This window comes from Falco rusticolus, chromosome 7 (genome assembly GCF_015220075.1).
Source record: "Falco rusticolus isolate bFalRus1 chromosome 7, bFalRus1.pri, whole genome shotgun sequence".
Lineage (NCBI taxonomy): Eukaryota > Metazoa > Chordata > Aves > Falconiformes > Falconidae > Falco > Falco rusticolus.
The window spans coordinates 43,688,394-43,713,075 of NC_051193.1; the positions used below are offsets into that span (position 1 = coordinate 43,688,394).

A 24,682-nucleotide genomic window follows, 5' to 3' on the forward strand; every position below is an offset into this window, starting at 1 on the left:
CTTATCCGTTATTCTAAGACATCCCAGTGATGCAAACTAAATCAATACAGTAGTATTCCTTAAAATGATTGCTTTTTCCTTGACTGGTTGCGCATTAAAAGCAACCTTTAAATGGTGGACATTAGTACCTGAGACCTGGTCAACTGGTGCTGACTGGGCTGACATGAGATAGATTGCGAAGGATCTGTGCGATAGTTGGTACAATCCTTCTGAATTTCACAACAGAGCCTTCAAACAGGGAGTCAGTGAGACCACAGGTAAGTCATCAGTACAGGATAAAGGGTCTTTAACTTGTGGAAGAAGTAGCACATGGATATACTCTAGTGCCTGGTCCTTCAGGGCACTAAGACCACCTTAGACAGGTTTTATAGACATAAGCATAAGAGGAGGAGAGTGCGCTGTGGCTGTAGGTGAGCATAGTAGCATTCTAGCAACAGATGAGCCTCTCCCTCAGTAAACTGTCTAAAAATACAAAACCCACATCTAAAAACAGTATATAGCATATGTGCACTGGAGTGATGCAACTGCAATTTAGTTTTGCTTCTTCAGTCCCATCACCCGTCTCATGTCCCAGTTTGGGAGGTGCTGCATACTGCTAGCTCAGTCTGCAACATCTTTCTGAAGCTTCCAGTGCAATGATGCACAACACTGAAATGCAATAAAAATCCGGAATAATGGCAAGCGTTAATAGATATTTCTATAGTTCTGAGGCAAACATTTAAGTGAAATTCTAAATGTCAGATTAGAAGAGCCACATGACTACAATTTAATGCTAGGAGCTGTCTAGTCTGGTAATGTCATCTCATTTTGTGACATCTTCAATAACTAGAGCTGATCCAGAAGATTTATTTGTTGTATTTTTCCAGGATCACTTACTAAAAATGTCTCTGTGGTGCTTTGGGTGGTGTTTCAGCCAGAGCAATGACACTGGTATAGTGGTAGAGTACTACCATGGCATATAAAGAAGAGTTGAAGCAAGAAGCATTGAAAGGTTGGAAAGGAAAACAAGCACTTGAAATACAAATTCCCATAATCTTACCAAAAAAGATTCCCATGATCTTACCAATGCCTAGAGGAAGGAGTCTGTCAACATAGCTGACATGGTACAGAGCAGATCATGATGAATGTAAACACAGTCCCAGAGAACTTAAAAGTTTATTTCCCCCTAATCTAACTGCTTGTAAGTGTTTACAGTGCCCATCCCTGTAATATCTGAGCTATATTTGACATTGTTGTTCAGGGCTGGCCGCTCATGTCTGCTATCAAGAGTAGATCTTTAAGGAAGATCTCTGTTGCCTATGATGCAGCTTATACATAAAAATATTTATGGAAGCTGCTTACATCTATCCTCTTCTGAAAGATAAAGCACTTGAGTGCACACTGAATGCCTCCTACCTTCTCATCTCCCTGACGTTCATTATAAACCGAGAAGCCAAGTTTTTTAAAAGCTATTTAGATGTTTTGTGCTGTAACTTTCTCTAATAGATATATTCCTATTGATTGCAATGAAACACACAGAGTAGAACAGAACAGATCAATTGAAAAGTAAAGTTAAGACAGCAAGTACACTTCTTTTCCACTTACCTTAATGGAAACAGTTACAGCTAGATCTATCCCAGGTGTAATGCTGCTAAGTCAATGGAGTTGTATCAGCGATGAATTTCGTTCCTAGTGTTTTGTTTTGACCTTTTCAGAAGGTTGCTCTGCAGGAGCGAAACTATTAAACGCAGCCAGCGATACCTTAAGTCAAAATACAGAAAAGGCAAAGCTAGAGTGCATAGCACCTTTTTCACTAAGAAAGAGGCCTGACGTTTATAGAGTGAGGGCGAAAGAATTGATTCCAGGTAAGTGCTAAACTTCGTTTCAGGTTTCCCTGGTGAATAACAGTCCCAGGTTGGCCTGAGAGTTGGACACGTCTGCTTTCACACACAGCTGTCTGGAAGGGGCTGCATGGTCTTTCTGTACGTCTGCACGTCAGGATGGTTTTGAGTTGGATGTCAGTTCCTGCAGATACACTATTCATCTGCTCACCAAAGATCCATGTAAACCAACTGAACATACTAACAGTTCAAGTGACCTGAAATTGCCTGGCAGTGCTCTATGTGATGGTCTTTATTAGTAGGTACTTCTGGATTTCAGTAGACAACAGAGATTCTTCATGCACTGCAGTTGTCTCAGGAAGGCAAGGAATAGCACTCTGATTTTGGAGTATTTTCAGCCTTAAGCCATTCTGTTTTACACCTTTGGGAGCACTAATCCAGGCTAAGAGACAGCAGCATGTTTTGTGGCAACTGACAGGCAGCAGTGCAACTGCCAGTGGGCCCTCGGTATTGTCACCGTCTTGCTCCTGTTGCAATGTCCTTTCGTTCTCCACTGAAATTTCCAACTGTCTCCAAAAGCAGTAACAGCAAGCCATGCACGACAGGGACAGAGGCTTTACTAACAAGGAGGGAGAGACAGCCAGAAAAGCTCTGTTTCTTCCTCGGGTAGCTGGATTTGGAAGGATGGCAGAAGCCCAGAGAGGTGTATCGGAGGTATGTCCTGGGAGTCCCCTTGCCTGCAGCAGGGCAGTGGGAACAAACACCCAGCACTGCTGCAGCAGGTGCTATGGGGTGGGGTGGCCAGAGATGCACCATGCTGTCGTACCGCCTTGGCTCGGAGGCGATGCTGGATGGGTGCTCCTGGGGTGGCAGGCTGTGTGCTCCTACCCCTCTTCTCATAGCTTCTTCCCTTTCTCTTTTTCCATGTCCAGGCCTCCCTGCCTTTTCCTTTTATGGGCTCCTTCCCTGCTTTTGTCCTCCCCAAAAAAGCTCGTCCCCAGCTGTGTTAAAGCCATTGTTGGCACCAACCTGACATTTGCAGACTGGCAGTCTGCTCATGCAGGGTGCTGCTGAACTCGGCACCAATGCAGGCTGGGGGCTTTCTGGGGGCAGTGTCTGATCCCACATTGCCTGGCTTGGATGGACCAAGGCCTCCCCATCCCCTTAGCTACTTGTATAGTAAATACACTGATTTGCACCAGCTCCCGATTTTCCTGGTGGGAGAGTGAGTAGGAGCAGGTCTAAAGATTCCTTGAGTCACTTGCACCTACTTACCATCCTGCACATGTAGGTGAGGTGAGAGGATTTCAACACTGACAGCTCAGAATAACACTGTTCATGTTAATGGAGTTTTATTTATAATATTGCTCACTGTTTTCCATGCTAAATTTTGGTGGGTTTGGTGGGTTTTTTTGAGTCAAATACAGCCTCACATTCCTCATTTATCCTAATCCTTGTACCTCGTAACTGCTTTGCTAAGTGAGGTGTGAGTCCCTCTCCCAGTGGAGGTTTCAGATCAGGAGGCCACAGAGCAGTCTCCCACAGCAAAGGCTTTCTTTCTTTTATAGAGTCTACTGCACCATGTTTACCAGTTTATTCTGAAGTGTTATCATAAATAATTGAAGCTAAATTATGCTTGTTAAACAAATGAGGAATGCACATGTTCAGCTGCATTATCTATGCTTTAATTGCAATCATTTCTTGAGTCCCTCCTCCTGTAAGAAGACAGGAGCCTTCTGCCTGAACAGAGGGCTGTGGGAGCTGCAGGATCTGGGGTGAAGTACTGGGCCCTCATTTGTTCGCCCAAGAATTTTTAAAACATGTTTTTAGGGTAGTGGTGTACGGCATCCATTGTGGTGAGATGATGTTCCTGGAGGCAGGTGCCATCGTTCTGCTATGGGCTTTAAAAATGTGGAGAAACTCTTTCATGGGGTGAAACCTTTACAGAGGGAGTTTCTTATAATCCAGGCTGCTGTTCAGCATGTACAGGACAAGCAGATGGAGCCCAACGTCTCACATTTACCGTCACATAGGTTTGTGCTGAGTGCTTCGCAGTGCACGCTGCTCGTGCATGCCTCTGTTAGACTCACTGAAGCTGGGCTGTGGGGCTCCCTGATGTGTCCCCCTGTGCTGCTTCCTGCACATAGGTCCTGGGTTGGTTTAATTTGTCCTACAATCTTCTCATGTGCATTTAGTCCTTTTATGCTTATTTAACACACCTGTGCTAGTGCACATGCTGCATATGACCTAATAGGTCCCCCATAAGTTGCTGCTGTGCAGCTATAGGCACACAGGGCCCCTTGGGGTTCACTGTTCTGCGGGCTGTTACATCCCTTTCAGAAGGCAATCCAACTTCATCTTAAAACTGTTTAAAACTAATTGCTGCATGGAGTCTCACAGCCATCCTGATTAGTGATTTAAAACTTCTGGACTCAGTAACTTTATCTTCATTAGGAAGATCTGTTTTCATAATAATTGTCTCTAAAGAGAATCTGGGGGATTATTAAGAGATGGTATTTGTAATCAGTAAAAATACCATGAAGAAATTTCCTAGACAAATGTTGATGTTCTGGATGATGTTAATTTTTTCTACAGGGAAACAGAATTTTATGTAAAAAGTATATATTAATAATTATCTTTATTAAAATTGGATTTTAAGGCTTAGTCTGTGTTTTAAGCTTGGTCAGTATTCCTAGGTGGTTGACATCTGCAGAGCTGAGGAAGGCTAAGGCTGGTTATTTGGGGGAAGAAACAAACAAAACAACAGAAAAAAAGGGTAAGGAGAAAGAGGAGTAGTAGTGTAATTGGTAAGGAAAGGCTTTGGTAGGATCTGACATTTAGGAAGCAGACTAAGTTGGAGAGATGTGAACTTGGGGAGCAGAAACCAACTTTGGAGCTTGAGGGCTGAATGCTGGGAGAATATCACAAATGAACAAATGATTTCTGTGGGAGGGGTTTTTATTGATTCTTTTTTTTAACTAGGAGGGTTACAAGTAGCTAGAAGATCTACTACAAGACAGTGTGATAGCTCAATAAATGGCAAGAGGACTCACTGGTGGCAGGAGTGAGGCTGGTAGATGCAGGTGCAGTAAGGCTACCCTGGCTTAGGAGGAGATGGATCAGTGGCTGATGAATTTCTGGAGGCTTTCTCACTTTACAGAAACCAGATTTGGTGCAGATCAAAAGCAAGAACAATACATGGATGCAAGGCAGTTGTAAGATCAGAGTCTGATGTCTGTCTCTACGGACACCAAAGGAACATAGCTACCCCTAGATAATTCTCACAGCATATAAAATGTTTTTTGTTGAAAGACTTATGTCTTTATAGAGGACATAGTTATAGAGCAAGAGGGAATGAATGATTTGCTTTCTTTTTTCTGTACCTCAGCTTTGCGTTCTTGATGTTTATTTTGGTTATTGTGGCTTCTGAGGCTTTTTTAATTAGTGTATATTTCTTAAACAGCGTGGCTGTGAATGGTCCAGAATCTCACGTCCAAGGCTGCAGAAAATAATATTTTAGTGAAAAGGAGTGGGAAAGTGAATTTTCTCTGAGGAAATAAGTTTTTGAATGATTGTTTGTATCTGCATCTAGAAGAAAGGAAATTAATATTTCTTATGGCAGCTGAGAGATGGTCATGAGGAAAAGGAAGCCATTATTAATTAATCATCAATTATTATTTTAATATTTATGTAGCACTGTGTGACTGGCGCCCCACAGGGAAAGAGGATCAGCTCTCTGCTTGAGGAGCCTGCATTCTAAATTTAACCATGGTTAGGACTGCTCATGGCAAATGATGTGTTTTCGTCATTCTCTGCTCTGCCTCAGCTTTTCGGTTGAATCCCATTTTAATTCCCCATCCCCAACAGAGGGGAGCCTGCACTAAGCAGGAATGGCAAGATCAGAGTCTAAAAGAGCACAATCAATGCAGTAAACAGAGAGGCGGGATTAGAGGTCTGATCTCAGAGTTCTGTCTTGCAATCCTTACCCGGAATTGCAATAAGGTAAATAAAGCCTTTCCAAGAATAAAGAGTGCAGGATTTCATGCCAGTTTGGAAAGACTTGCTCTTTCTGGGCCCTCAGACTGGCATCCAAATAAATTTTTTGTGGTTTTTTTTTTCAAAGTCTTTAAATTGACACGCTTAATGGTGAGACCTGGCCTGCATGGGACTGGTGGCAGCAATACTGGGATGTTTCTGTTACAGATGTTTGTCCTGACCTTACCTCTTGCTGAAGTCCCATTCCTATTTCTGTGCTTTGAGGCAGTTGTTTCTAGATGCTGTGCCTGTACCTGATACTATGCTCAGCTGGCAGCAGTCAGCACAGTAATAAACTCTGACAGGTGTACTCTGATAAAACCTATATGTTTAGTTCCTAATAATTAGCTGATAGATCACAAAGGTTGTATTGTAAGGAGGTAGTTCCATGAAGTGTCAAACTGAACTCTTTGATTTAAAGAACATGTATATGTGGCAACCCACTTGGAGTGGATTTGAAAGGACGACTGAAAATATGTAATACTGAGAGAAACCAACGTTTATGTAAAGTACCTATCATTGTCAAAGTGTCGTGTAGTGGCTAGAACAGAAAATGAGAGTGAAACAGTCTAGGGTCTATTTTTGGCTCCAGCATATCTGTACTGAAGTCAAACTAATTGGAGCTAAATACAGAAATCTCTCCTTATATAGAGTTTTTGATCCACTTTCAGTACTCTTAAAAGGGATGTGCTATTTTGTTTTTCTAGAGGATGATCTAAAAGCATGGAAGGAAGTTACTATATGTTATATTAATGTATGCAAGAATTTTCCATAAACATCTGAGTTAGCATCAGACATATGACTTCTGTGCTGGGAGGAATGAATCTGTGGAAATGTATAGCTATTGCCAGATGCCAGTCTTGATCAGAAATCTGTTGGCTCCACTGGAATTTTGCGTAGACATTTTTCCCTGTCAGGTGACCTATTTAAATACAAGAAATAGAGAAGTTTCTGGGCAGAGAATCCCTATTCTATGGTGTAGAAGCCCAGGACAAAAAGATAAGTTTTCATTTATTAGTACACTTGTCTTTATTTAAATAAAAAATAATACTTTGAATGTGACTTTTGCTTGTTAAAAGCAGTTTTTTTAAACAATGAAACCCAAACAATCTGTTGTCTCCACATGTGTGTAGTGCTCTGTAAAGGTACCCTAGTTCTGTCTGAAGGGTATCCCAGTAAACTCGAGAGGAGCTCTCTCAAGGTTCAGCCACCTGGATGGTGAGTTTATCTGTGTGCTAGCGTGGGGACACTGCTTACAGGATGTGTCGTAGTTTGGCTGTCTCTAGATGATGCTGTGCAGAGGGTAGCAGATAGGTCCTTAGAGATTACCACATGAGAGGACGTTGTGATTCCCCTTTGTTTCAACTAGCTTCCAAATCTAGGTGATTGCTCATAGATGCTCCCAAGAGTGGATGCTTGCTAATAGAATCATAGAATCATTTAGGTTGGAAAAGACCTTTAAGATCATTGAGTCCAGCCATAATGAATAGTTACAGAGAGGAGACAATCTAAGCATACAGGAAATGGACTCTGCAGAGGTGTGATTTGACAGTGGTTTCATCCTCTGGACTGGCTCAGGCCTCCATTGTGCTGTGTGTGCTCTCTTAGTCTCACAGAGCTGGGTGCATCCCTTTTGGGGATCGGTACCTCTAGGAGTAGGACCTAAACCAGTACTTGCAATGCACGGTCCTGAAATAATTCACAGAATAAACTGTATATTAGGGTGCGTTACCATCTCGTCCACCTGAGTTAGAAATTAAAAACAGAGCTATCAGAGGAGAGAGAGGCACTACATTTGGTTGTCTGCTTTGCCGTCTCCTACCAGCTGTGGAGCAGGATGGGTGCAGGACTAACAGCAGCCACAGGCAGTTTGGCCATACTGGTAATGACTGAGGCCCAAATATACCCAGGATCATGCTCATTTCTGTGCAGGACATTGCCCCTAGGCAAAACAAGTATCTTGTAAGATCTAGGGTTCTTGTAAGATCCCACTATAAGCGTGTGCTGTGTCAGCAGGGAGCGGCAGGCAAACCTTTAGGCAGGGCTTTAAGATGACAGTTTTGGAAGTACCTGAAGGCTGTAGCAATACTAACTTCACTGAAAGTCAATTGAAAATCAGTGAGATTTAGGCTCTTAGATCTTTCCCTGCTTTTCTTATAAGTTACCATCAGTCCTTGAAAATCTAATATATTGGCTATGCCTCCATTGCACCATTCATCTGAGAATCTCTAACCAAAACTGCAAATATCTGTAATTCTGTAGTACCTTCTGAATTCTCCGTATTGACTTGAGTTTTGGGATGTTTACTGTATGAGTATATTGATTTAGGTTAATAGGAAAAATAACCTGGTCAGTAATAAAAGCTGATGACAAATCACTTTTACAGGAGTGTGGTTCAGGTTGGTGACAGGCAGTGCAAGGATGGAAAGATCCTGCAGGCAAAGGCCAGCAAGTCGGTATGAGCAGCTTGCGTGGCCAGTCCTGCATCACTGTTGCAAGGGAGAGTCCAAGGGAGAATTGCTTAGGGGAGAGCAGGGTCTCCTTGGGAGCTTGTGAATGAGTCAGCCTTAGCCATGTTACCCTCAGGTGACACAAGATACACCTGCCTGTTCTGCTGTATCTGCCTGTTAAGTAACAACTTGAATTTAAAGGGGCTGCTGTGACTGCTGTTGCAAGCCTTTGACACAAGTCCAGCAGAGTCCTCGCGCTTTGTCAGATAAGCAGGGTTCTTGCTTAGGTTACTCCTTCTCTGGGCTGCCTCTCATGGTGAGAGCAGCTGCAGGGTTGTGCCCTGGGAAAGAAAGTGATTCCTCACATCCAAGGAGGGTGCAATCAGAACAGCAGAGGTATCACCAACAGCAGTATGCTTCACCTATATCCCACGCTTATGGAGGAAAACATCAGTAGCTTATCCCATCCAGCTGTTGATATGGATCTGTACTGTTTTGCCTGAAGCAATTCTGTAGACTGCAGGGAAAAATATTAGTGATCCGCAGGAAAAACCAGGCTGCCTGATGTGGATGCAACGTTAGGCTTAGCCACAAGATGGGCAACAGTAGAATTTGTAACCAGAGTATGTTTTTTCTGGTCAGGCTCCTTGGGATACTAACTGATACTGTTCTAACTCAGTTTCTTGTCCTTGTGGTTTATAAGGCAAAAGAGCTTTTTTTCCCCTGTTAATTTCCTAAAGCACAGTGTATTGCTTTCCTGTTTTAAATAAAGCTCCTGCTCTATTTTTCACTCACATTATGAGTGAAAAATGACTTTATCCATCCTGGTGGCAGGACAGTAATTTGTTATGCTGCCAGCTGGAGGACCTGGATCAGAAACAAATTTGGGTTCCCAGGCCCCACGCCAGAAGAGCTGAGACATATTTTTGAGGTGATGTACTTGGACTCTAGGGGGAGATTGTTGACTGAACTGAGCTGCTTTCAAAAACATCCTGCCAGCTGAGCCACAAAACACAGCTTGTCTTTGCCTCAAAATGGACAGGTCTTATGCCTCGCACTGTGCACAGTGGTTAGGAAGTTCTCACAGAAGCTTAAAGTGCAGGTGAAGAAATCAGGGCACTTTGAGCGGAAATTTAAGTTCCTGCATTTATGTTCACCCATATTAGTTATTATTATTGCATCAATCCAAGCACAAGGAGGTAATGTATAGAGATGAATGCAGTTTGTTGGAGGTGGGCTTGCCCTTTTCACATGGGGACAGAGCTGAAACTTGAATAGAAGATGATGCAAGGCCATCGCTTCCCATATCACCACCCTGGACTCAACCTAGCCCCACGCCACTCTTTCAAAGTGCACTCTCTACCCCCTCCCCATAGCCCTTCTCACCATGCTCCATGGTCCTTCATCATCTCCCAGACCTTCTCCACCTTGGTCATGCTCCTGCTGTCTTAGGCAGGTGCCAGGTGTAAACCAGAGGCTGCAGCTTGCACTGGAGCACCCCAAGAAGTTTGTAACTCTGAAGCTGCAGCTTTTTGAAAGGACTGAACTTGCATAGGGCCTGATCTGTTACAGCTTGTGTCTTGTGAGGTAGCATCTTCCAGCTGCTGTTCTCTCAGTGGATAAAGATATCGTCAGCTGGAATGATCTGCTTCCACATTTTCTGTGGACATATTAAGTGCTTGGAAAATCTCCAGGTACTTCAAGTGAGACTATAAAGGGAAAGCTACAGAATGAGACGGCAAGAAAAGCATGTTGTTAGGACCATTTTATTGAAAAAGAATACCCTTTTCTCTTGTCTGGGTAGACACAATATTGATAATTATGACTGTATGAGTAGATGGTTATTGATAGGTATGTTTGTGTATTACATTTTATTGTCTATGTATACCTGTAGTTACTTCAAAGAATGAAATACAGAATTAAATGTATTAGTAGTACTGTCTGAACAGTAAAAAGGCACTATAAAGTCAAGAGAAGTCTGCATAGACATGAGTCACATGTCCTAGATATGCAGTAATTATCATAACGCAAGAAACAGGGGTTTCAAGTAAAGCTATCAGATGGCAGGTTTAAAGCAAAGGAAGAACTTTTTTCACACAGTCAGTAGTTAAAACGTGGAACTCCTTGCTACAGGCTGTTGTTGATGCTGAAGCTTACATGAACCTTTTTAAGGCTGGTTGAAGAAAAAGTATCTTTGGGTTTATAGCACACCACAGCATCTGGACACATCTTTAGCTGAAGCTTTTAAGCAGCAGGTCTCTGGAAGTACAGGAGAATGCTGCAGAGTACCACTGTGCATTTGCGCTGCTCTTCCTTAGGATGTGTTTGGAACCAGGATGTGAGCAAGAGGAGCTTTGGTCTGACTGGCTTCTTCAATCCTGCAGTAAAGGCTAAATAGAGATGTGATAGGGACATAACGGGATAAATAAAGGTAGAGGGTTGGATGCTGATTTAGTTAGAACTGGTAAGTCCAAAGGTATAATCAAACAGTGCATGAGAGCAGCTTCAGCCCACTTCCCTAAGGACTCTGCAGGCAGTGGTATCACACTTCCCACTAAATAAGGCAAGTACAGGTGTAAATTTCCATCTGCACACTTTCAAGATCTTATTCCATTTGTCTGACCTATGAAAGAAGAAACTCTGCTCAAGTGGAACCTGTTAACTTCAGTAAGGAGCCCCTTCAGATACCTGACAACTAACATCCCAGTCTTGAAGAGACTTCAGCACATACGTGCCATGGCATGCATGCCCACACATGCCTCCCTGCACACATGTGCTTGCTCACTCATGGAGATCAGCTGCTTGAAAGGGGCCATTCTGCAAGTCCAGAGGGGTTTCCAGATGCCAGGTCAGTGTGTACAGGTGTGTTAGGAGAGCCATCAACAAAATCCAGTAAAAGTACTTAGTCCATCTCCAAATCCAGTGGTGTGCACTTAAGTGGCGAAATTTGCCTTATTGTCCTCGTTTCCCTGTTGTCTCTTGAACTTGGCTGATAAGCATGTTGATGCAGAGACAGTTGCTCTTCCTTTGCTTGCTCAGTACCTTACACCACAGGATCTTTCTTGGTCCACAGCTGTGGAGCACATACCAGGATTACTTTCCCAGAGCAGCTCATGTGCCAGGGACCCCTCCCTGTACTGGGTTTGTGGGGAGTCTCCAGACAGTGTCATTAGGCCCAATTGTAGTCCTGTGCTTCATGCGTGAGTGCAGTATGTCTCTGGATTCCTAAATCTAATGGGTGTGCATGAGAATCCAGAGTCAACCACGGCTGTATGAGTGTGCAATACCAGCGCTGTAGCAGAAGAGCAAGTAATAAGTTACTGATGGCAGTGCTTGTTCCAGACCATTTGTTTTGCCCTCTTCACTATTGCAGAAGTTGTGACAGTAGCCAGAAATAAATAAAAGTAAGGGTGATACATGTATTGTCTAAAAGTAAGGGTGATACATGTATTCTCTGGCCTCATCTGGCCAGCGCTTAGGGACTTTCTCACTCTGCAAAGCTGGGTTTTCCCACTGACTACTGTGTATTCACTGGAGTGTATAAATGTTAGCTTCCTTTGGATTAGGACCTGTGTGTGGTTATGGATGAGCAAAGAGGCAATTTCATATATAGGGAGGTAAGCATTATGCAATTCAAAGGGGCCACAACTTTTCCTTTGAGTCGAATATGTGAATTTTTGCTTTACGAACGTCTCAATTTGCTGATTTCTGGTAAGAAATACCTATACTTTCTTGTAACAGTATGACCATATCACAGAGGAGTCCAACCTTCCTGACAGGTGGACACACACTGAGGTCCTGAGAGCCATGAGATTAGTTTGGAGAGCCAAGAGGAAGGAGGAGTTGCAGGAGCAGTTTTTCAATACAAGTAACAGTTGCACATGGCTTTGGACTGGGCTGTTTTCCCTGGTACCAACATGATCTAGCTGCCTTCACCTCAGTGACATCAGCTAGCCCCAGAGTGGTGGTGAGGATTACCTGGCTGGCCAGTGCTGGCTGTGCGCCCTACCCATGTCATGGGAGTCTCACATGAATTTGCTGAGACCCTGTCTCAGGGCCCCCAGGTGACCTTTTAGGCCAAAGCCATCCAGGGCACCCTCAACAAGAGTAGTGGCATTGACCAGTCAAGAGATTCATTTGCAGTTGTAGCCAAGTGTTGGCTGTGTTGCACGCAGTTAAAAGCTGTGTGTCAGTTTGTTTGCTCATCCTCCCCCAGATCTGGCATTCCTCTGTTTTTGTAGCCGACTGTAGATTGTTTTTATTTGGACCAAATCATGCCTTGGAGCAAAACTGACATCACTGCTGGGCCTCGTTAGGGAAATGAGGAGCAGGGTGTGGGCAGTCAGCTACAGGAAGTGCTTCTGTTTCCCACCACTGAACTGGGAGGTGAACTCCACTTGCCAGGCAGGTTAGTGGGGTCCAGCATGTGACAGGGTTTCAAAGCAGCCTTTTGCCAACACCCTTTAGCTATGAGAGGCTCAGGAATCTTGTCAGGTGGAGAGTTTTTGATAAGTTAAGACTTGCATACTATGTGGTGTAGGCTGCTCCGTTGCTGTCTTGTGTTTGTCGGGGGATTTAGGTGGGTTTTTTTAATCACCATTTTAAAGAACAGTATGTCATGGTTTCAGCTGGGATAGAGTTAATTTTCTTCCTAGTAGCTGGTACTGCTGTGTTTTGTTTTTAGTATGAGAACAATGTTGATAGCACACTGAGGTTTTAGTTGTTGCTAAGTAGTGCTCACCCTAAGTAAAGCGCTTTTCAGTTTCCCATGCTCTGCCAGTGAGGAGGTGCACAAGAAGCTGGGAGGGAGCACAGCCAGGACAACTGACCCAAACTAGCCAAAAGGGTGTTCCATACCATAGAACATCATGCTCAGTGTATAAACTGGGGGGGGGGGGGGGGGGGGCACGCTGGGTGGGCATCTGTCAGTGTGGGGTAAGCAATTGTAATTATGCACCCCTTTTTTCTTTTGGATTTTATTTCTCTCTCTCTTTTTGTTGTCTCCCTTGTTGTTGTTTTTATTATTACTCTTCAACTTCAATACTTTATTTCAGTTATTAAACTGTTCTTATCTCGATCCATGGGTTTTACCTTTTCCTGATTCTCCTCCCGGTCCCACTGGGGGAGTGTGAGGGGAGTGAGCAAGTGGCTGTGTGGTACTTAGTTGCTGGCTGGGGTTAAACCACGACACAGTACTAACAGGGCAACAGGGTTTCTGTGTGTCTCATAAATTCAGAATCATGGATATAAATAAATGAAGACTAATCACATGGTTGTTGGTAGGTGGTAAAGTCCTTTTCTTCAAGTAGTGCAGAAGTTCCTACTCGGCTTGCTTACAGCATTTCCAGCTTGGGAGAAAGCGAGTGATTAGTGAAAATTGCAATGATTATTTCATTTGTAAACTTCCTTTCCTAGCCCCTTTTCTTCCATGTGTTTAGATATCGGTATGATGCTGCCTTATGTCTCCTACACTTTACCTTCTTTTATACCTTACACAGTGACTGGACTTTAGCAATATAATTCCTGGCTTTCCCTTTTATCTAGTTGTTTCCGACCTTTGGAATTGGATTGTGTAACCAGAGGTGCGAGTAACATTTTTCCACTGAACATCAGCCACATGTCATATAAAACACTGTCTTTAATGTTACTTTGTAGTTGCTACTTCAACATGCAAAGAGTTACTAAAGTTGTGAATATAGTGAGCAATTTATCTTCCAAAGAAAAGTATGGTTTGAAGAGAGCCAGTGCCTGTTCCAGCTACCCCAGCAGCAAACACCACCGCTCGTGCTGCTAACATTGAACTATAACCTGTCTCTTACTTTATACTAAATGGGATAACAAAATTAGTCTTAGAAATGGGTTATTTCTAAACATATCAAAAGCTTGTTTGGTCCAGCACCTAAAAAAGTGAAAGTGTTTTTTAAAGTCCTCTATTTTCATTTTGGCACACATCAGAGATGTTCACAGAAATACCAGTAAGCACAGGCTCTGGAGATGGGCTGCTTCTCATTAAGCATGCACGTGCCGTTGTCTTCTTACTTCTTTAGGCCTGGCCTTCATTTTGAGGTCAGACTTCTAATTTTTGAAGAATGTAGTTTAAAGCTATTCATGGCACTTCATGATTACCTGCAACTACTAATGAAAAAGACTCGGCAACATAGAAATAAATAATGTAGCAGCTGCAGCTGCTTTAACTCTGGTAGAGGTAGTAAAAAAGAAGGCCTAAACATCATCTGAGCCAGTTTAATGAGGGGGTAGAAGCAAGTGAAGTGTCTGCTGATCACAAAAAGTTTTACAGGCAGAAGCCGACAACACAGGAGGCTCCAGATCCCTGTATTTAAAGTTTACTTTGCCATTTGTCTTGAGTGGGGTCAGTGTTGTAGTGAATAATTTATAGGCAGCATGAATGAGCTCATTAGTCACCTTTTCAGAGCTTAAATGAGTTTTGTGGTTGTTATTACATGGGCCTTCTGTTCAACGGCATGGCAAAAGGATGGCTTGGCGGCTGCCTGGTTTGTGACAGGACAGCCCATCTCCTTCCAGCCTTGACTGGCCTTTGTATTCTACTGAAACCCCCACTCTGCTGCCCAGTGCTGGTCCAGTAACCTGCAGGCATTTTTCCAGTGATAGCTGTTGTTTGTTTGGTTGGTTTTTTGTTTTTTTTTGTGTGTGTGTGACATTTGGTTTGATATTGTGTTGTTTTCAAGTTGTATTTCCTTTGTACATTACAGAAGAAAATACTGAAGATTATGTGACAAGTGATGTGGAATAAGTAAAACTCTCTACCTGCATACAAGCAATAAATACAAGTGACTTCTCTCCTCAAATGTGCTTTATAATTTTGTTGTAGCCATAGCATTTTTTTGTCCTTGAAGTGCTTATGGAAGTGCTAAGCAGTGCTGGAACTAGCTGAACCTTAGAAGAAGACATATATCAATATTTACAGAACTGCAGATTTAAAGAAAAAAAAATTCCCAAGATTATTTCATAGTGCTTTGGCTACTGAGGCCCACTCCATCCTTGCGGTATCCTTGTGAGAAACCAGTGGAATGAGAAATTTGCCTGCAAAAAATCTGAGAGGTGTCAGATGCACTGTACCTCCCAGATCACTGAAGTTACCTGTTGCCAAAAAGACTGGAGAAGTGCCAAAAGACCCAGCATAAATTAATGCCTCAGTGGATAACTCAGCCCATAATCATAATGAACTTTTGTCACCACACAGAAGCCAAAAGCTGCTCGCAGGGAAACCCACCTCACGGGACATGAATGTGGCAGCTGGGGGGGGGTAGTTCTCTGGCTGTAGCTGGCAACAGAAGTTGCTGCTAGGATGCAGGTAATTTAGGTGTGCTTTTTTTTCTGTGCCAGCTTTCCTCCTTCCTTCCCAAATCTCACTTCCCTGCTCTTCCCAGCAGCTGCTCTCTGGTTCAGCTGCGGAGCCTGCCTTGCCTGTGGCTGTGTAGGGGAGCATAGGACAGTGCAGAAGCTTTCTGCAGGTGCTACTGACTCATTTTAGTCCTTCCACTTGCAATTTTTGATTGCTTTCCATTCCTTGCTCCCTCATGCATTTGGTAGGCTGGTATGTAGTACTAAAAACACAGCAAAGGTAGAAGTCTGCTTAATCATTATATGACATTTTGCGTGTTTCCCAAAACCTGCATCCTCTTGGCATCCCTTTGCCAGCACACTGTAAATCAGCTGTGCTTGTGCTTCATCACTGCATCACCTCATACAGGTTCTTGTAGCTGTCTCTGTGTTGCCACAGTCTGGGAATCTGGACCCACATCTCACAGGATTTCCTTTGGGAACAGTGTTCAAGAAATATACAGGAAGAGTAGTGCTGAGTGGTGAGTAGAGGAAAGCACCCAGGAATATCCTGTGCTTCAAAGAGCTGGAAATCAAGCTGGGACACAGTACAGTTGTGGCTAGGAAATCCACCTGGCGCAAGCAAATGGTCTGAGGAGAATAATTAGCAAATGGTATTTAAGTGTCACTCCCCGAGATCCTCAGTTGATGAGATGTGAACACAAAACTTCACAACCTGTGAGGTCCTGTTGCAACTTAATTTTGCATGCATAGAGACACAAATAAATTATAAACTCCTGAAGTCTTTGATGAAATGAACAGCTTGTATTCAGGAAAGCTGAGGTGGGACTTGAGTTGTCCAGAAAGAATTTTGTCTTAGTTTTAGAAATTCAATTTGGCAATACAGTTTTGGAACTTTATTAAAAACCCTTGCTTCTCCATTATAGTTTTTCCCAAAACTTGTGATCTTTACTTCTGTGCAGTGTTGGCTGCTGCTTTTCCTCCACCTTGCTTTTAGGAACAAAAATACCGTTGATTTCTGGTTCTGCTGATTACTGCAAAGTTTGACTTCAGCTGCCAAATAGTGAATACTAATGTTGAGATAACTCCAGGCCACATTTTGTGGCATTACACCTGTACAATAGATAGCCGGGTCTGCACCACATCCCAGTTCTTTTTTCAGCCTTCTCAGATACTGCAACAATACCAGAAATACTGGCTTGTATTGCAACTGATGTACCAGCAGTGTTAAGTTAGGTGTGATTTCAAACCAATACAGCCTTTATAGCAGAAGACTCCAGTAAAGATACGTTTATCCCAGCAACGTTTTGCTTTCCGTGTGCTGCACTACTGAAGTAAGATGCACTGGCAGAAGCTTCCCTTTACCAGTATAAGCTAGGTTTGTGCTTGTGGTGCTCATAAGTTGGTGTGATTATCACCATAAGCATCTCTCATATGGACCTGTTTTAACAAATGTATGTAGGACGAACTAACATGCATGGTACTGTCCTCCCACGGCACTCATGTACAGAAACACACTTGCTGGTAGCTTGTCAGCTGTATATAATTTTAGCACTAAGTATACTCATTTTCTTAGAAGCTGCAAGCGTTACTACAATAACATTGTGAATGTGCATACATTATTTTATAAAGGAACTATTTCATAAAAACGCTGGGGTTTATTGTGAGAAATTCATTACATTTTAGCCTGTGAAACTGAAATGCTGTAGACACTTTTGTTTGCTCACACTTCTGATAAAGCTCTGTATCAGTGCTCTTTTTCTCAATGTCTGTTTCTGTTGGGTTTTGCCAGGTGAGGCAAATGAGAAACTGAGGAGTAATTAAATGAAAGGTTGAGAAAATGCTCTGTAAATCTGATTCCATGGTCTCAAGTGAATAATCAAAAGATAGATCTCCTATCAGTAAGCTGGAGTAATCTGGGCCTTCACTGCATGTGCAGCTTCTATCTTCAGCTAGTGCTTGGGGTGGGAGAAGAAAGGGGAGCACATGCTTGTAAGAGGCGTGGGGCAGGACGGCAGGGTGTGATGGCACTCAGAGCTGCTGTGAGGCAGGAGCTGCTCTTTTTCATGGGAGCGAGGTGCTGTTAGTCAGCCTGTTAGGTGTTACCTCTGGGTGAGGCAGAGACTCTGGCTGTTCAGGTGGGAATTCAGATACAGCTGTTTCTCTGCCCCAAAAGTGGCCATAGTGCAAGTAACAAAACCAGGCTGTGGTTAAAAATAAAAAAAGTGTTGATACTGCAGGTTCTTTATGAGGGACTGGAGAAGAATGTTGGGAACAGGCGTTGTGAAAGAGGAAACGGGCAAACACAGATTGTATTCATGATTTAGTTTGATGAAGGTGTTCGATGTGCTTCTGCTCTGTACAAGATTAAATCCATTGCCTCAGAGGAAACATAAGTTTAGAAATAGCAAGACTGATGGGAGATGCCAGTCATTCTGCGTTGGAGGAAGACTGGGAACAAAACAAAATGGACAGTAAATGGTGTTAGAGCCTGAGATATGTCCCCATGTGAGGGTCTGATCACTGATCACAAGGGGCAGCAGCCCTGTCCACTTCAGTCTGAAAGGTACTTAGCACATCAGGACCCTTTCAGAATTGGGGAGGTTTTTGGGTACAGCTGCATGTCAAATTATAAATCGTAATGAGCAAGCTTAGTTGGCAAACTAGCAGCAGACTTCAGGGAAGAAATTTGACTCCAATGTAAAGAGAATAAACATTGACAAGGATGCCAGTCAATGAGGACATTGTAATTGGAGATCAGGTTAGGAATGGGTCTTAAAGGTGAGGGTAAGAAGTGCAGGTCTGTTGAATGGTGAGACTGGTGAGGTCAGAGGGCAGAACACAGAAATATTTAGCAAGGTTATGTGGCATGGTCATACTACTAGCAAAGAAATATGTTCCCAGCAGAGATGAAGGGGGAAAGAAGAGCTCTGGAGGGTTGGTAAGAGCCCATGACCCTTGCTGTGCTGTGTGCTGGGTGGCTTTTGGGAGGTTATCAGGGATTCCAATCTAGAGGAGGATAAGAGATAAAGGAGTATGGGGAGATGGCTGGGAGTCCTCATTAAATAAGATACTGCAACATCTGCAGTTGCTATTCTGAAATCTGAGTGGAAAGATTAGACTGTTGTATATTAGCCCACAAGGCTAAAGTGCACTGTTGGTACTTGTAATCGGCCTTCAGTACAGCAAATACTTTGGTCTTGATGTACAAACAGTTTTCATCTGTCAGTGTTGCAAATCTTTTGCTAAATGAGTTAGTACTATTCCTGTCCTAGAAATGGGGAAATCAACACCCAAAGAAATTTGGTGGCTTGCCGAAGATTACAGTGAGTTGTTACTTGATGGCCATATGTTAGATGTTCTGATGCCGCTATAGTCTCTAAGCCAGCAGTTAATGATCTTTCAGGGGTGCTGTGTGAGGCTATATTCTCCTTTCTTAAAGTAGCCATATTAAGTATTCCAGTAAAGGGTCAGAAGAAGCTGGGGAACAGTCTTCCCAAGAGGCAACATATCAGTGTTTACCTTGCTGCGTGTGTTTTACTGCTCTGCAAGTCAGCAGCTCCAGTTGCTGCGGAGCTCAGGAATGAGGGGGAACCAGCAAGAGGCTGCCCTGCACTGCTGCCTCTCACAGGGCACCTCAGTGGGGAGCCCTGTGCCAGTCCTCTGAGCTGAGCCGGCACGCAGTCTGTCCCCCCACTCTCCTAGGCTTTGGCATCACCTGCTGCTGCCCCTGCACTCGATCATGCTGGCTTTTCTGTCTACATAGCAAATCACTGTAATCCTTACTGTGCACTCTGGGGAAACCTGCCCACCACAGAAAAGGTATAAAACTCTGGAACTGATATTACTCCACAAATATTGATGAAGAATTTTGCCACTAGTTTTGAACAGAACTGAGCTGTGTACCTGAATAGGATATGTACATAATGTATTCAATGTGTAGTATTCTTTGCGTACTACCCTGCCTCTCATGAGGCTTCCCCCTTCTCACTTCAGAAATACTTCTCATTAGCTGAATTCTTGGTAGTCTGTTCTAAGACACTTGACTTTTACAAGTGATGATAAATGCAATAAATCTCCTTGCTTGCCGATAAAGAGACATGTTGATTCACTCAGAAAAACGTCTGAAGCATTTGGAGTAAATGGGGGTGGGTGGAGTTATGACTTGGTAATTTAGTTTGGGTTTGAAACCAAACGGCCATGAGATAAGAACTGTGTAAACTAATGGTCTGCTGACTGTTGGAGTGTTAGGGCTGGTGGAGTCACAGGGCAGGGTTACCAGTGGGTAAGGATGGTACTCAGCTTCATGATAGGTATTCTTCCCATTCTCCAGTCCAGCTGCTGGCTTCTTGGAAATATGCAAGAATGTGAAACAGCAGTTCACTGGGTAGGGGAGGGGAAGCTATCGGCAAAAGAAGGTCTTAGCGAGTTATGACAGGAATTTCTAGTTTGAGAGAATCAACGAAATGCTTTTCAGCTCTGCACTTTGAGAATGAGGTAGTTGCCACTCTTGTCTAAAAATGTGAATTTCACAAGTGTCAAGAGAGATTAAGAAAGGTAACCAGTTCTTTTGGAAATGACCAAGTACAGACACAGACATGCAGGAGGATACAGTGGTGATACTGGTTAAGTGGGATAATATCGACTGTGTGGGCCAGCACAGAATTCCTGCAAGGTCTTGAGACAGTTGTCAGAACTTTTCTAAATAAAACACTAAAACGCTTTTCTTCTTGACTTAGGGATAATTACAGTGTCCAGAGCTTCATTGGAAAGGATCTACCAATATACCTGTATTTTTAACTCATTTTATGTTGTTTATACATTTCTGCAGTAGACCTTTTCTAAATGGAAAGGAAAATTACTTTTGAAATATGCTAAATCTGCAACCCTTGTTTACCTGGAGTGGAGAAACCTAGGTTCTTATGGATCAGCTACAAATCAATTTCATGTACTTGTTTTGCAGGTGGACAGCCATACCGTAATTGTGTGCTATGTATTGCTGAAGCTGCTTGAGATTAAGCATGTTGCATATGGGAGACTGTACGTTTACTTAGTGCTGTCTAGACTGGGCAACTTTTTTTAAAAAATCAAGTTAGTCCCCTCCAATTAATTTAACTGATGGTAAGGGGTTTTTTACTCAAGTTAATACTAGTTATGTCAAGGTATGGTAGCAGAGAAGAGAACGCACCATTCTTCCTCCTTTCTTAAAGCAAATTTTCTTTGACAAAAGAAAGAAACTGGTTTATTTCCTCGGTAGTTATTGCAGATTTCTGCAACACGGTTCTTTACTGCACGACGTGGAGACAGCCCCTCGGCAGAGGCCACAGCTCCATGACCCACGGAGGCAGCAGCAGGGACCCCCGCCATCACCCCCGGCTGCTGCTGGCCGCAGGCGCCCCCCGCCCCGCAGGGACATGGCAGCAGGACGTGCGGGCGTGTGCGAAACCGCCTGGCGGGCTCCGTTAGTACCGCTCGGGTCGTGTGCCCTCGGTGGGCTTGCAGGTCTTCTCTCCTCGGCAGGAGCTAGCCGTCTGCTGGGAGACGTGCAGGACGGAGCATGGCGTTTCTGCGCTGGAAGATGTCTCCCTGCTCCTCTGGAGCGGGGAGGGAGGGAGCAGGCAGGCTCCGGTGTGTCCGTCAGTGGACTTCTGGGGCTCGGCGGTGCCTTCCGTGGCGACCGCGTAGTTTATTGCAGTGTAGCCGGGGCCGGTGTGGCCGGGCCTCCTGTCACCAGCGGCCGTCACGCCACGGGTCGGGGGAGAGACTCGTACAAGTGGGAGCGCCGCTGCCGCCGGCGAGGGCCGGCAGCGCTGTCACTTCGCTCCACACCGGAGGCTGTTCCCCGGGCGCTCCCCGCCTCCCTCGAACGCCCGCCCGCCGCCGACAAACGCCGTCGGCCCGGCGCGACCCCGACGCCGCTAGGCCCGCGGCGCCCTCCCGCCTCCGAGGCCGCTCCGCGCCGTGTCGCCGGGCGGGGGGGGCCGGGGCGGGCGCGCCCGCGGCAGGAGGCACATCCGAGCAGCTGGCGGCGGCCGCGGTCGCGGCGGTGGCGGCGGGCCGGGGTCCCCGCGGCCTGCCGTGAGGCGTGCCGCCCGCGCCGCGCCCTCCCCCACCGCCGGCGGCCCTCCCTTCCGCGGCTTCTCCCGTCTCGGCTGGCCCAGCCCACGTTTTCCCTCTCTCCCCTCCCTCCCTGGTCATGTGTCGCCTTTTTTGTTTGCAGTGGAAACAATTTCTCGCTCTTCGGCTCGCACCGACGCGGACCGCTGCCCGTCGAGAGCGCGGGGCGGGCGGGGGGCGGGCGGCGGCCGGGCCCCATGCTGGCGGCGGTGCCCCCGGCGCCGGGACCCCCGCGGCACCCTCGGGGCTCGGGCTGAGGCGGGGGGCGCGCGATGCCCGGCTCCATCAGATGAAAGTTTGCGCCAGAGCCATGAAGGGACCGCGGTGAAACCACCGCCGCCCCCCTCCCCCCCGCCAGGTAAGTTGTTGTTGTTCGCGGGGATTGCGCAAGGCGCTGGCGCGCCCGCCCGGGGGGCGGTGCGGTCCCGCCCGGCCCGGCCCCGCGGCCGCTCCGCGCCACAACTTGGCCAGGAGTTGGTGCGTGGCCGCGGCGTGCGCGCCGCCGCGTCCCCGCCGAGCCCGGCCGGCCGCGCCGCGGGGCCGAGCCGCGGGGCCGCCTGCGGGCCGAGGTGGTCCCGCCGGGGCTTCCGGGAGCTGCTCGGGTAAGGACTTTGGAATAGGCACGCACACGCACGTACGGATGAGAAAGAGGCTTCATGGGGCGCCGCTGGGCGCGCGGCGGGCCGCGAGCGGCGGGGCGGGCGCGGGCAGAAGTTGCTTTCCTGGCGCGGCGGGGCCGGCGAGGGCCGGTGACATCTGGCCGGCATTGGAGGTATGCGCGCCGCCGGCCGCCCTCGCCCGCCCAGCCGGAGCAGTCCCGGTCTCCTAGCAACGCCATTGATTGGCTGCGGCGGCGGCCAATGGGCGTCTGCCTCTACCTCCCCTTCCCGCCTCCCCCCCCTCCGTGCGACAAGTACGGTGGGAACGCTGCGGGGGGGGGCGCACCGGGCCGCCCCCACCGGGCTCGCTCGCCCCCGCCGGGCCGCGGGTGAGGCGGGCGGGCTGCAGCGTACATATGTGGCGGGGCGCTCGCAGTTGGCAGCGGATTAAAAATGTTCTCCCAACTGCGGGCTCTCATGTGACCGGCACTCCTTTGTCTGGCGGCGGGGCGCCGCGGCAGCCGCCACGGGCCTCCCTCACAGCCCCCGCGCACGCCCACCGCCCGCAGTCGCGCCGGGCCCCGCCGCCCAGGCCCACGGCCCCGGGTGCCCCTCCCGCCCGCGGCGGCCCTGCTGGGACCGCGCTGCGGGCGGGCGCCGCCGGCTCTTCTTGCAGGCACCGGCCGCCGGCCCGAGGGGGCTCCCTGAGGCCGCGGCCGCGCAGTCACCACCGGCAGCCGCGAGGGCCCCTGCCAGGGGAGGGGAAAAAAAGAAATAAGGGGGGGGGGGGGGAAGGAAAAAGGAAAAAGGGGTGGTATGATACTGCCCTTTGGGAGGGTACTGGCAAATAAGCAAATTAAACAGAAAGAGAGCAGCATGTTGTCATAGCGACAGTGCAATTAAATTACTTTACTGTCAGCCATCATATAATTTTCCTGTTTAGAAGCTCATGGGACGTAACTTCCATTTGAAGTCAAAGTTGAGCTTGCGGCATAGGTAGGCGATGCCGGTGCCCCTGGATCCTGGCAGTACTCATGTTTACCTTCTGGCTGTGCTGGACACTGTTTTGAAAGCTAGGAAGTGAGACCTACGTAAGTTTGGCCTCCCAGTGTTTATATCTGCCTCGGTATTTTTTCCTCTTCCAGATACTTGTGCAAAGCCACACGTGTTTGCTGAGCTTGTTGGGTGATGATGTGCGTTAATGGGCTTCTGCATAAAAGTTCTGTGTGTTATTTTTTAGTAATGGCTGCTTTGGTGTTAAGTGTTTGTGGAAAGACCCGAGGAACTTTCCTTTTTCTTTTTTGCCCTTTTGTAACAACTAAAATGAAGTCCATCGTTTCTCTTTACCAGAATGGCTGTCTTGCTCTTTTTTTTTTTTTTCTTCCTGTAAATAGCTGGGTCATTCTGTTGTTGCCTGTAGTTTTTTTGCTGTTCTTTGACAGTATTGACTGTGTGACTGCATGACTTAAGGGAGCTGTTGAGTTTGTTTTAGATACGGGGAATCATTTTATTCTGGTCCAGCGTTTGTGCCAAAAGTTTTGTCATTTTTAAACCTGTTATTAACTCCTTCCAGTTTTTATTTCACTGCTGTTCACATCTCCAGACCTAAATTCTGGCAGGTTTACTGTATGGAGAAGCTAAGGGAGCATGCCTCCTGCTTCTGAAGTAGAATTGGGCTTCTCTTTGCTTCTTTTGAGTTGGGCAGGCACCCAAGTTCACCCAGCTTCTGAAGGGCTCAGGTCCTCATGAATATTACCACTTGCAGGTGTAATCCTGGGGGCTTGCTTGCTGGTGTGGTACCCTTGGTACCCTTGACAGCTTGTCCCAGTTCGCCCGGGCCACTGCCAAGCATCACAGCACTCTTTCTGACTCTTTTCTACCATGTGTGAAATACAGTTCAGTTTATGTTAAAATCTCTGTTTAGGTACAAAGTGCTTCATTTCTCTGGTGCTTGTTTCTCTGTGTCTTGGCCCAGGTCCCAAAACTACCATGCGTTGCTTTCCCTCCTCCCTTCTCTCACCCTTGCTGGTTTTGAAGTTCTGCTATCATTTCTGAGTTCTGTTGCAACTGGGACTGTAGTCAGATTGGGTGCTTGCCTGACTCAGCCTTTAGCCAGAGTAATTTTAATCACGGTGCTGTTGTATTGTCCTTAAAAGTGAAACAGCTGAACTTAATCTGAAGCAACTGGCCTTAAGCCCCTCTATTTTATATTTTATTTTTTAAATGTGGGTTGTTGTTTTTTTTTTTTTTTTACATGCTTACTAAAGTGATACAGTCGGAGTATTCAATGATTATATACATGTATTCATCGCTGAAGGGATATATCTTTAGGATTTCC

General features: G+C 46.0%; 1 protein-coding gene across 11 annotated transcripts in view; it reads left to right on the plus strand.

Moving 5' to 3' along the window:
• Window positions 1-24,682, plus strand: part of FOXN3 (forkhead box N3) — a 211,903-nt gene that overhangs the window by 51,627 nt on the left and 135,594 nt on the right. For 2 of the 11 annotated variants that reach the window (XM_037394600.1, XM_037394603.1), the window contains exon 1: window positions 21,894-22,103. The exons of 1 other annotated variant lie outside the window; for it this stretch is intronic. The gene's annotated coding sequence lies outside the window, so the exon portion shown is untranslated. Of the gene's footprint in view, window positions 1-21,885; window positions 22,104-22,266; window positions 22,348-23,287; window positions 23,436-24,682 lie in introns of those variants that run through there. 8 more of the 11 variants (XM_037394602.1, XM_037394604.1, XM_037394594.1 and 5 more) reach the window with 7 other exon arrangements.